The sequence below is a fragment of the Sander lucioperca genome, chromosome 24, assembly GCF_008315115.2.
Source record: "Sander lucioperca isolate FBNREF2018 chromosome 24, SLUC_FBN_1.2, whole genome shotgun sequence".
NCBI classification, from domain to species: domain Eukaryota; kingdom Metazoa; phylum Chordata; class Actinopteri; order Perciformes; family Percidae; genus Sander; species Sander lucioperca.
Genome location: NC_050196.1, coordinates 11,462,505 through 11,472,405, shown reverse-complemented (window position 1 = coordinate 11,472,405; position 9,901 = coordinate 11,462,505).

Sequence of the window (9,901 nt, the reverse complement as noted above, 5' to 3'; positions counted from 1 at the left end):
GCTCGTATCTGTGACAACGGTGTGTTGATAAAGATTCACATTTCCTCCTTGTAGAAAAGAGTGTGAATAAGGTTTGCAGATGGTTAGCCTACCGCTCAGGCCAGGAATCAGCTCCTGGGATCAAAGAACCAATTTATCACTGTGCTACATGCAATCCTTTGAGTACAGTATTTTTGCCATTGTGGTTTGTAAAACATATACATTCTCATGTAATTTATTCTTTATCATTTCTTTTACTCCCAGGAGATCAGCAAGCAACACCAACTTGCATATTACTCTCATTTTCAAACCCCAATTGTCATATGTGGCTCTTTAACATACCATGCTTTACATCAGAAGCTGCTCTCCTAAACATATGTCTGTAATGAACACAGCCGGGTCCCTTAAGAGCACCAGCAGCCACAGATGGATAAGAAAGATGCACCAATTAGGAATAAAGGACATCAATTTGATATACTGTGAGCATGATGGAGTATGATACACACTGATCTAATCTTACATCTCTGTAGGGCACTTGAGGACAGCGAGGTATTCTTCCGCTGTGGATACACATCCCATATTGTGTATAAGAACATCCCCTGTCTTTATGTGCACCTGAGAAACTTCACTTGCCCCTGTGTCTTCTCCTGTTACTTGTGGCTATACAGATGAAGCCACCTAGAATTCCCCCTTCCAAGCCGGACGTTGACTTCTGCGGGTCCCACTTATTAAAAAAAAATAAAAAATACAAATTTGTGCCTGAGTTGCTGATACAGGATCAGATGTGTTTTTTTTAACCACACAGCCAATCTTATTATTTGCTCCGGTACCTGTGGCTATGTTGATATAGATTCTCACTTCATCGCTCCTTGCTAGGATCCAGGCGATGAAAAACAGCATACATATGGTTTCTATATAATGGTACCTCATGTGGTAAACCGCGCCAATGAGCAATGCAAATCCACAACAACCTTGCTGTTTGAGGTTAGAAGTGGCATATTGTCTAAATAATAACCCCCCTTTGTGGTCCCGGTGGGCTAATTAAATACATTCTAGGTCATGATTGCCTAGCTGGAGGTCATAATTGGTCACTTGGAACACCTGCTACTGGGTGGGCTTAGCATGTGCAGGTGTAAAACAGGTGACTTCTGACCTGTAAGGGTCACACTCAGACCCCCAGGGCTTCAGAAGCCAGAGAGGAGGGGAGAGCCATATGACAGAAAAAGGAAGAAGAACTTAGTGAAGCGGCTCTGCCTGAAACCCTATAAGCAGAAATATCTCCCTTAGCCAGGAAGGATTCATTTGCTCTTCTGCTGACTGGTAAATCTTTGGTTTCCTGTGTGGAAAACCTTAGGTGAAATCCCCTTCTGTTGCATAAGCAGATCTTTGAAGAGGACTTTTTTTTAAACTGCGAAGAGCTTCAAAGTGTGCATTTGCCCTTTGATCAGAGCAGGAGTGCTCATCTATAAGATCATCAAGTCAAGCCCGGTTCAGTTTATTCTCTGTTATCTGCCAGACAACATATACTCTGCTTCTGTTGTTACAAATATGTGATTGATCCACATATCAATGTGGTTAAAAAAAAGGCTAAATCTGTTTGTGGAGAGAACATTAACACGTGGCATCAAAATCCCTGTGCTGTTAAATTATGCGTCTTGATTCTGCCTCAGATTGGCAACAACACAATTTTGATAAACATATAAATACACACAAAAATAATTTCTCTTGGAATAGATAAAAGTGGATTTCTTTTCTCAGAGAGACAATTGATTCTGACTGGCTCATCTTTATCACCAGTTGTTTGGAAAACATAGTGAAAAGCTCCCACATTTGTACTTCAGAACAACTTAAATGGTTAAAATTCCTCAGATAAATGAAAGGGCATGGCTCACGACTATGTGTGCCGCATGACTAAAGAATGCTAATATATAATTTGGAGGCATGTCTAAACATAGTTGTGTCTATTTACATCAGTCTATGCCAGATGTAAAAAAAAGTCTGATGACTCAACGGTGGTTGGGACCAGAATTGTGATAATAAACACAAAATGTGACACTAAATAATCTTTATTCAGAAATCTGTTCAGATCAAAGAGGGACTTTTGAGAGCTGCCGATTTCGCAGAATAAAGCACTGTTTTAATAGCCCAGCCACGCTCTCGTGGTAGCTTGGCAGGTCTCATGATTAATCATGGAGCACCCACATTTCTGCTGTAAACACAACATTATTTGAGTTCAGTGTCCGAGAGACAAAGTAATAGCTTGGGGACTGTGTTAGTCTCAGAGGTTTGATTACTGTCTCATGATCCTCATACCATTTTGATAGTGTCACTTGCTTGATGCACCAGCCTAAGGGCATTCCTCCATTTCATTCCTGCACTGGCTGTTATATAAATTGCATTTGTTGCACGCACGGAAAGATTACCTACTGTAACTTGTGCTGACATGACTTCTTGGTAAACAGGATGTTTTTGATCTACATGAGGTTTAAACTGAGGTGTGTTTAGAGTATCTTGTACATAATCCACCCACTGATACTTACAGTACTTTTAAACCATAAGTGATAATTATGATGTTGGTTTCAGGGAATACTATGTGATGAAGTGTACTACCAAAAAGCACAGCAGATGAGCAGATGGGTCACTGGTGAAGAAAAAGAACATAGAGACAGAGAAGTTCTTTGCATAGAGCTGATAAACGATTTCATTTAAAATGTGCATAAATCCGTGATGTTGCTGTTCTGGCATTGGTGGCATTGTTCTGTACTTTCAACTAAACCCATGAATACACCAAAACAACACCACATTAGTCTGTCATCCAATAATTTCAAGACTATTTAATGTTTAATACACATGTGGAATTGACTATAATTGCAGTGCCATTGGAACTCTATTGTACAAAGGAATATGATATACCAACCTTTTGCTAAACAGAACATACCTCAGTCTATTTTTTTTTTTTTGTTGATGGGATTTATTGACAGTAAGACAAATGCAGAATATCACCAGACTTATCTTAAGCCAGACATAGACAATACATAATAGGGATAAAAGAAGATTTCTGATACCCCCAAAGAATGGTCTTTTCTTCCTTTCAATAATAATAAATATATCAAATATTTTTTATGTGACTTTGGACTGCAAAAAGGGATGGACTACATGCAATTTAAAATTTTGAATTAGCATTTGAAGGTATTAGTTGTGTTGGTTTCCATGAATCAAGACCTAGATACTCCTAATGTTGCCTCCCCTTCATTTTTTTCCTTCATTTTAATCCTGGCTCTTGACAGACCATTCGGAACAATTGCAAATTAAAGTCTCCAAATACGGAATACTTCTCCCCACTAGCTGTTGCCTTTGATGAGTGAGCATTTCATTAGCCAGTCAGAGCATGGCGTCCTGCCGACATAGCTGCAGAGTAGGTGTGTAGCTTGCAGGGAGAGGAGTATTTTGTAGCTACCAGATGCCAAAAGAGACGGCGCGTCCGTAATCAAATAAACAAATTCCATGCCTCATGTGACAACAATAAGAATATTTACTGTACATTTTCAGCCAGCATTTAATAGGGAAACCTAGTGCTAATTAGGCTTAAAGTTCACTTTAGTGTGGAATGCAGCTCTGTTCTTGGTGTTTTGTGGAGCTCAGCAACAGGTTTTCTGAATAAATAATAAATTGGCATTGACAAGATATGCATTACTAGCAATCTCCTGTACATACATATTTTACCGTTATAGCTGCTCTGGTTACATTTGCTGGCATTTTAACCATACAGGGCTGAATGTTAAGCAGAGAGGATGTCAACGTCTTAATCGTGTCAGATTATTGGCAATAATTACACCCCTATGGTCAATTATCTATGGAAAGAAGAAAAATAAACCAACACTTAGACACCTGAGTGATTAAGAACAGGTGGGACGTTTACTTTTCTTGGCTCAAAGGAAAAATGTTATGACAGTGATAATCACATTAGACAATCAGCCATCCATCAGCATGATGGATTTATATTTTTTCTGATATGTTGCCAGCCAGTGTATGGGAACATTGAAACCAGCAATTTCAAATTGCCAGTGTTTCTTTAATCTTATCAAACATCACCTTTCTGTGGGTGTAAATGCTCATTTGGAAATGTATTAAAGTGATTTGACAAGCCCTGAAGGCATTTGCAGCTTTGTTTTAGTGAGGTTGTGTAACTTTGTAAGATCTGTGCTGAATGCTACATGTGGCAGTAGCAGAAATTCATATCATCTCTGTATATAGCCACCTTAAAAAAGGTACAATAATTCGGATTTCGCATGTGCATATTTTACAGACATTCGGATGTTTAACATCTAATGTTTCTGTGTCTTGATGCCCAGAGACATCTGAGGTCAGTTCAACTACCTAGGTGGAAAAACACTAAAGCAATACAAATGCAAACATATTTTCTGTAGAGGATCTATTTTTTGAATGCAGAACAACATAGCCAACAACAATTTACATATTTGTTCTACTTTCTAATATGTAGCTATAAATGCATTGGATGATTAATGATCACATGTTGATTTGGTTCACATGAGTTAAGACATTATTTGCTCAGCATTTTTTTTAAACAAAGTTGCTAAGTCATAGTGAGAAATTAGAAATAACAAGACAAACATAAGTCTAGAGGATGTTAATGAGACATTGTGTGTGTGGAAGTGTTTATAAATTACTCCCTTTATATGTTCTGGTGCTGCTCCAATTCATTCAGGGTGCAGGCCTGGCTCTGGTAAATAACATCACTGTCAAAGGGTGTAACCTGTGCTGAGGTTAGGTCTACTCAGTGTACTTTTCATGCATTGATTGCTACAGTCAGTTACTTCATGCTTCTTTAAAGACAACTGAAATTTCTTAAGTGAATAATGTGTTTCATAGTTGCTTGCGTGTCAAAAGTTAAAGAGTGAATTGAAATATTTTATTCAGGGGGTGGAGTGGCCCCTCTAGTTTTATGTTTCAGTGTGCCTATTCAGGTCTTTTAATTTGAAAAGGTGTGGGCTGCAGTGCTAATGCAGTGAGCAAGCTGTATAACGTGCACTGTATGTCTACGGTCTTATTTTACATTACATGTCATTTAGCTGACGCTTTTATCCAAAGCGACTTACAATTGCTATATATGTCAGAGGTCACACTCCTCTGGAGCAACTAGGGATTAAGTGTCTTGCTCAGGGACACTTAATGCAATGGCTGATGTATCACAGTGGGATTCGAACCCCGGTCTCCCACACCAAAGGAATGTGTCATATCCACTGCGCCATCACCACCCTTTAAAGCAGTTGAAGTCAAAGAAATCTTTGCACAGCTTTTCCAAGATACATTGATGTTTTCTTGGACTTCTAGTTCTGTTACGGGCACTCTTACAGAATGTAAAAAGCATTCTTGACACAGACAGATTCAGCAAATTGATTCGATATTGTGTTACAGAATTCTTTGTAATATAGTGTAAGTATTTCCATATGAAACCAATTACTTTGAAGAGAAGTCCATTCAACATTTCGACTACTGCATTCAACATGTCATATTATATGTCAGAAATATCTGTAATTCACATAAACAACATGGTGTCTGAAGCATAATGCTAAGAAATTAAACCCAAACACATGTTTTATTTGTATTATGGGACCTCAGCTTTTGGGTCATGTTCACATGGCATTACTAAAGGCTAAAGGAGAATGCATCTGTGTGTGTTTTGACCTTTAAAACCAGTACTTTTAATAACTTGCTTCTTTGTTGAGTGTTGTTAAGAGCTGCAGTTTAATTTGGTATTATGTTTGGAGTTTTTCCTTGAGTAAAACCTCCCAATATTTATCATACGGGATCATCCCACACTGATACATTCATTTTATTGCATTTTCTTAAGTAAAAACCAATTAGGCGATACATTTGTTTCAAAGTAATAGCAAACAGAAGCAATTCATTTCTAATGGCTATAGCGACTTTGTTGCCGCCTGTGTTTAAAAGATGAACATGTTAAGAGTCAGCAGGTGGTGATTAAATGTGGATGGCTCTTTACGTAAGCCACTGACCACAAAGAGCATCCAGTTGCCCTGCTGTGCAGCCCGAGCAACCGGGGGGGGGGGGGGAATAAAGAAAGAATAATTCGGAAGAATCAGACAGCACATCAAAGCGATGGCCAAACAAGAAGGTGTCATTGGCTCACAGGCAGCATGAGTCAAATCTCACACAATACTAATGCATGTAGCGTAGCCACCTCAAGGCATGGACACACACAACATGCGAGGACGTAAACAAGGAAACCTCTGCCTCAGGTATCTTTGGCTTAGAGGCAGCATTGTCATGGTGGAAAGAAGTCAGAGCTCTCAGCGAGCAAAAGCCTTACAAAGCCTCATCCATGAATACATTAAAGTTATTCTTGTTGTTTACCAAGAACTTGTTTATCAGCGGGAGGATTGTTTTATCTTTGCTGAGGTGTGTCTTTACATTGGTGTGTCTGAGCGTGCAGATGCTGTGTGCACGCTTTTTGTGCGAATGTGTTTATGTGTGCTCGGTCCCACAGACCCGTCGCGCTTAACAACAGAGCTAAGTGGGTCAGCATTCCATTTCAAATGCTCCGACAGCTACAGCAGAAGCCTTGCACGACCACGTGACTCCTCACAAGTCCTAACAAGTCTGCAATGCATTGGGTTTTTTTCTGCATGCACGTATATCTAGAATGGGGAAGGGGAAAAGGAGTGGACATCATTGCCCTGTACCACTCATGTGAAGGAAAATGTATTGAAGTGTGCAGGCATCTTGTCAAACAGTCATGGACGGGAGCTATAAATTGTTTTGGTCTGTGTAAACACGATTCGTTAAGTGCCAAAAGGTGCCTGGCAGGCGCCCCTCTGTTATGAAAGTGAAGGGCAGTTATCATGCTATCCTTGTCCCTTTATTAGTACAGTCCACACCTGGTAAAGACAAGCCCACTCTCCCCTTAAATCCAGACAACCTGGGAATGTAAAATAGCAGAAAGTGGCGCTGAGTAATTAGCAGACAACATTTACACAAATTAAGTTCGTCCCAGTTTGCTGTGATGGAGATAGTTTGCAACTATAGGTCACCGCTGATGCACTGATTCATTTTTTCTTGTAAAAAAAAAAAAAAAAAAAAAAACTGGCTCCACTCTCAACCCTCAGGCCCAGAAAACCCATTAACAACCTAATAAATCCTCACCAAAATGTGTGATTGTCAATTCTAAAATCAGTTTTCTTTCTTCCAAAGAAATGTTTTGTGTCCCTACTTCATTTTTCATCAATACTAGTGTTATGTTTAAGGGCTGTGACAAGACTGTATGCTTTCAAGGAGAGAGGGGAGATTCATTTCAGCTCTTGGCTCCTGTAATGTACACACACCCACATCTTTTCCACTTAAACCGTCTCGTGATCCCAGAGACGTGACAGCTTTCGCTATTCCCTACACTTGTAGCATCCAAGATAACATGCTGCATATATTGAGAAACGTGCATCAGGTGAAAGGAGAGGTGAACGCATCGCTTCTCTTGCCCAAGCAGAAAAGAAATAGGAGATTTGTGAGGAAGGAGATCAATGTGTAATTACTGTATTTTATGTGCACCCCAGTCAATCGTTAACAATGGAAAAGTGTGTTAAAAATTATGGGATCATTCTTTTTAATGTTGGACTGCTGTCGTATTGAACAGAACAAAATCGGCAGAAGGCCTGCTAATTTTTTTTTTACTCTTAAGTCAATAATACTCAAAATATAAAATGTTCTACAGGGTTACTTGAACAGTTTCAACTCAAAATATGGAGAAACCATTGGCACAATCTCATCACATACAGTAGAAAGACATTTGTTTAAAATCATTTTTAGTATACTAAACATACATATATATATATATATATATATATATATATATATATATATATACACACACATATACATATATACATACATATACATATATATATACACACACATATATATATATATATATATATATATACACACACATATATATATATATATATATATATATATATATATATATATATATATATATATATATATATTTTGTTTACAAGATAAATGTGTTTTCATTGACCCTCAATTTACATACACAGTGTTATATTCAGTAAGTTAAGGTAACACTGTTAATGGCACCAGGGTCTTTTTAATTGAAGCCATTACGATGATGTTTACATATGGAGTTATAAAGAATTCATGTACTACAAGCTGACCTTGCCCTGACTTTAATTCTTTCAAACTGATTATATATTTGCATATTCATTGGTTTCAAGTATAAACACATTGCAACCCTCACGACTGAGGATCTTTGTATACACAAACTTCAGTGATAAACATCATCAACTGTGTCCTTATGAAAGGTTAGGCATATATTAACATAACCACTTTATAACTTTAAAGCACCCACTTGCAAACTCAAACTTGTTGTCTTTTTGTCATCCTTTTAGAGCGGGTTTTATACAAAGCATACTGCACATAGTACACATTTGAGAATGACCCCCAACCTTCCATGGCAGCCACTGTTTTAATGTCATACCATAATACAAGAATTACATTTATAGGCAAATTATTTTGCATTGGCAATTATGTTTTGTTTTTAAATCAACTATAAAATGATAAAACCCTGAATAAATGACACACGCAGAGGGTTCCATACGAAGAGTTCAATAAAAGGTTTGACTATGAAAATGATGTGGATGGATATTGCAGCGCTTCCCAACCTGGGGCTCGAGACTCCCTAATGGGTCGTAAGACAAACCTGAGAAGATGATTAACAAGTTAGAAAAGAAAAAGAAGAGGAAAAATAAGCTGCACAAAAATAATTTCGCTTTTCTTAAATCTTTTATTGTCTTTTAAATACCAGATAAATTACCTTGTTTAGGAAATTATGTGACAAGTTATTAATAAAATGTCACTTGATTGATCTGTTGTTGTATTTAGGTGTCGTGAAGATATTATTTTGTTTAAGTTAGCACTGATGTGGTTTTGATTTTAAGATTCAGTTTCATGTCCCATGTTTTGTGCCTGTCTTTTAACAATTTAGGACCATGCTGGAAATAACTGTTCTCGTTTACTTTTTGTAGATCCATAAACAAATCAAATGTTTTAAACTGTCCACTTAAGCATTGCTTGGCTAGAAAGGCTCAACATGGTTGGGAACCACTGTGCTATGGTCTTGTAGTCACCAAATCTCAACCCAATTGAGCCCCTATGGTAAATGTTGGACCAAAATGTTAGACAGCCCTCTCCTTCACCATTATCGCAACACTAAATGAGGGAATAGCTGCTGGAGGAATGGTTTTAATTCCTCCAGTAGAGTTCCAGAGACTTTTAGAAGCCATGCCAAGGAACACTGAAGCTGTTCCTTTCCCTTTTGTTTGTCAGCCATCTGTACATTCCTGCTGAAGCTATACAAAAAAATTTATAGTTATTAGAGAAGTAAATGTATCTGATTGACAGTGATTGGCCCTAACTGTTAACCATTTGTGCCCCTACAGCTGCTGCTGTAATCTTGTGTCATTAGTCAGCTGAACAAATAAATAAGAATTACTTTGATTTAATATGCAACCTAGGAAGCATTCTGTTTTTTTCACTGAGGGAAATGCAAAAAAGGTAAACAAAGGATACACTCAGTAATCAAATCTCTCTCCTCATTTCCTATTTGTGGGGAAATCATCTTTTGTGTGTGCGTATGGTTTGCTTTTGTGGAGGGCTCACAGCAGCTGAGAGAAGAGAGAGGGATAACATTTTCAGCATCGTACTGCTCTGTTATAATTAGAACAAATACTCTAGGAAAATGCAGTGTACACATACACACACATTTGAAGGCTTTCTACAGAGTGCATAATTCCACAGTTAAAAATAACCCGGGAAACAAATGAAAGCATCAAACCACCCTTCCACATTAATATGCGTATTTCTGAGC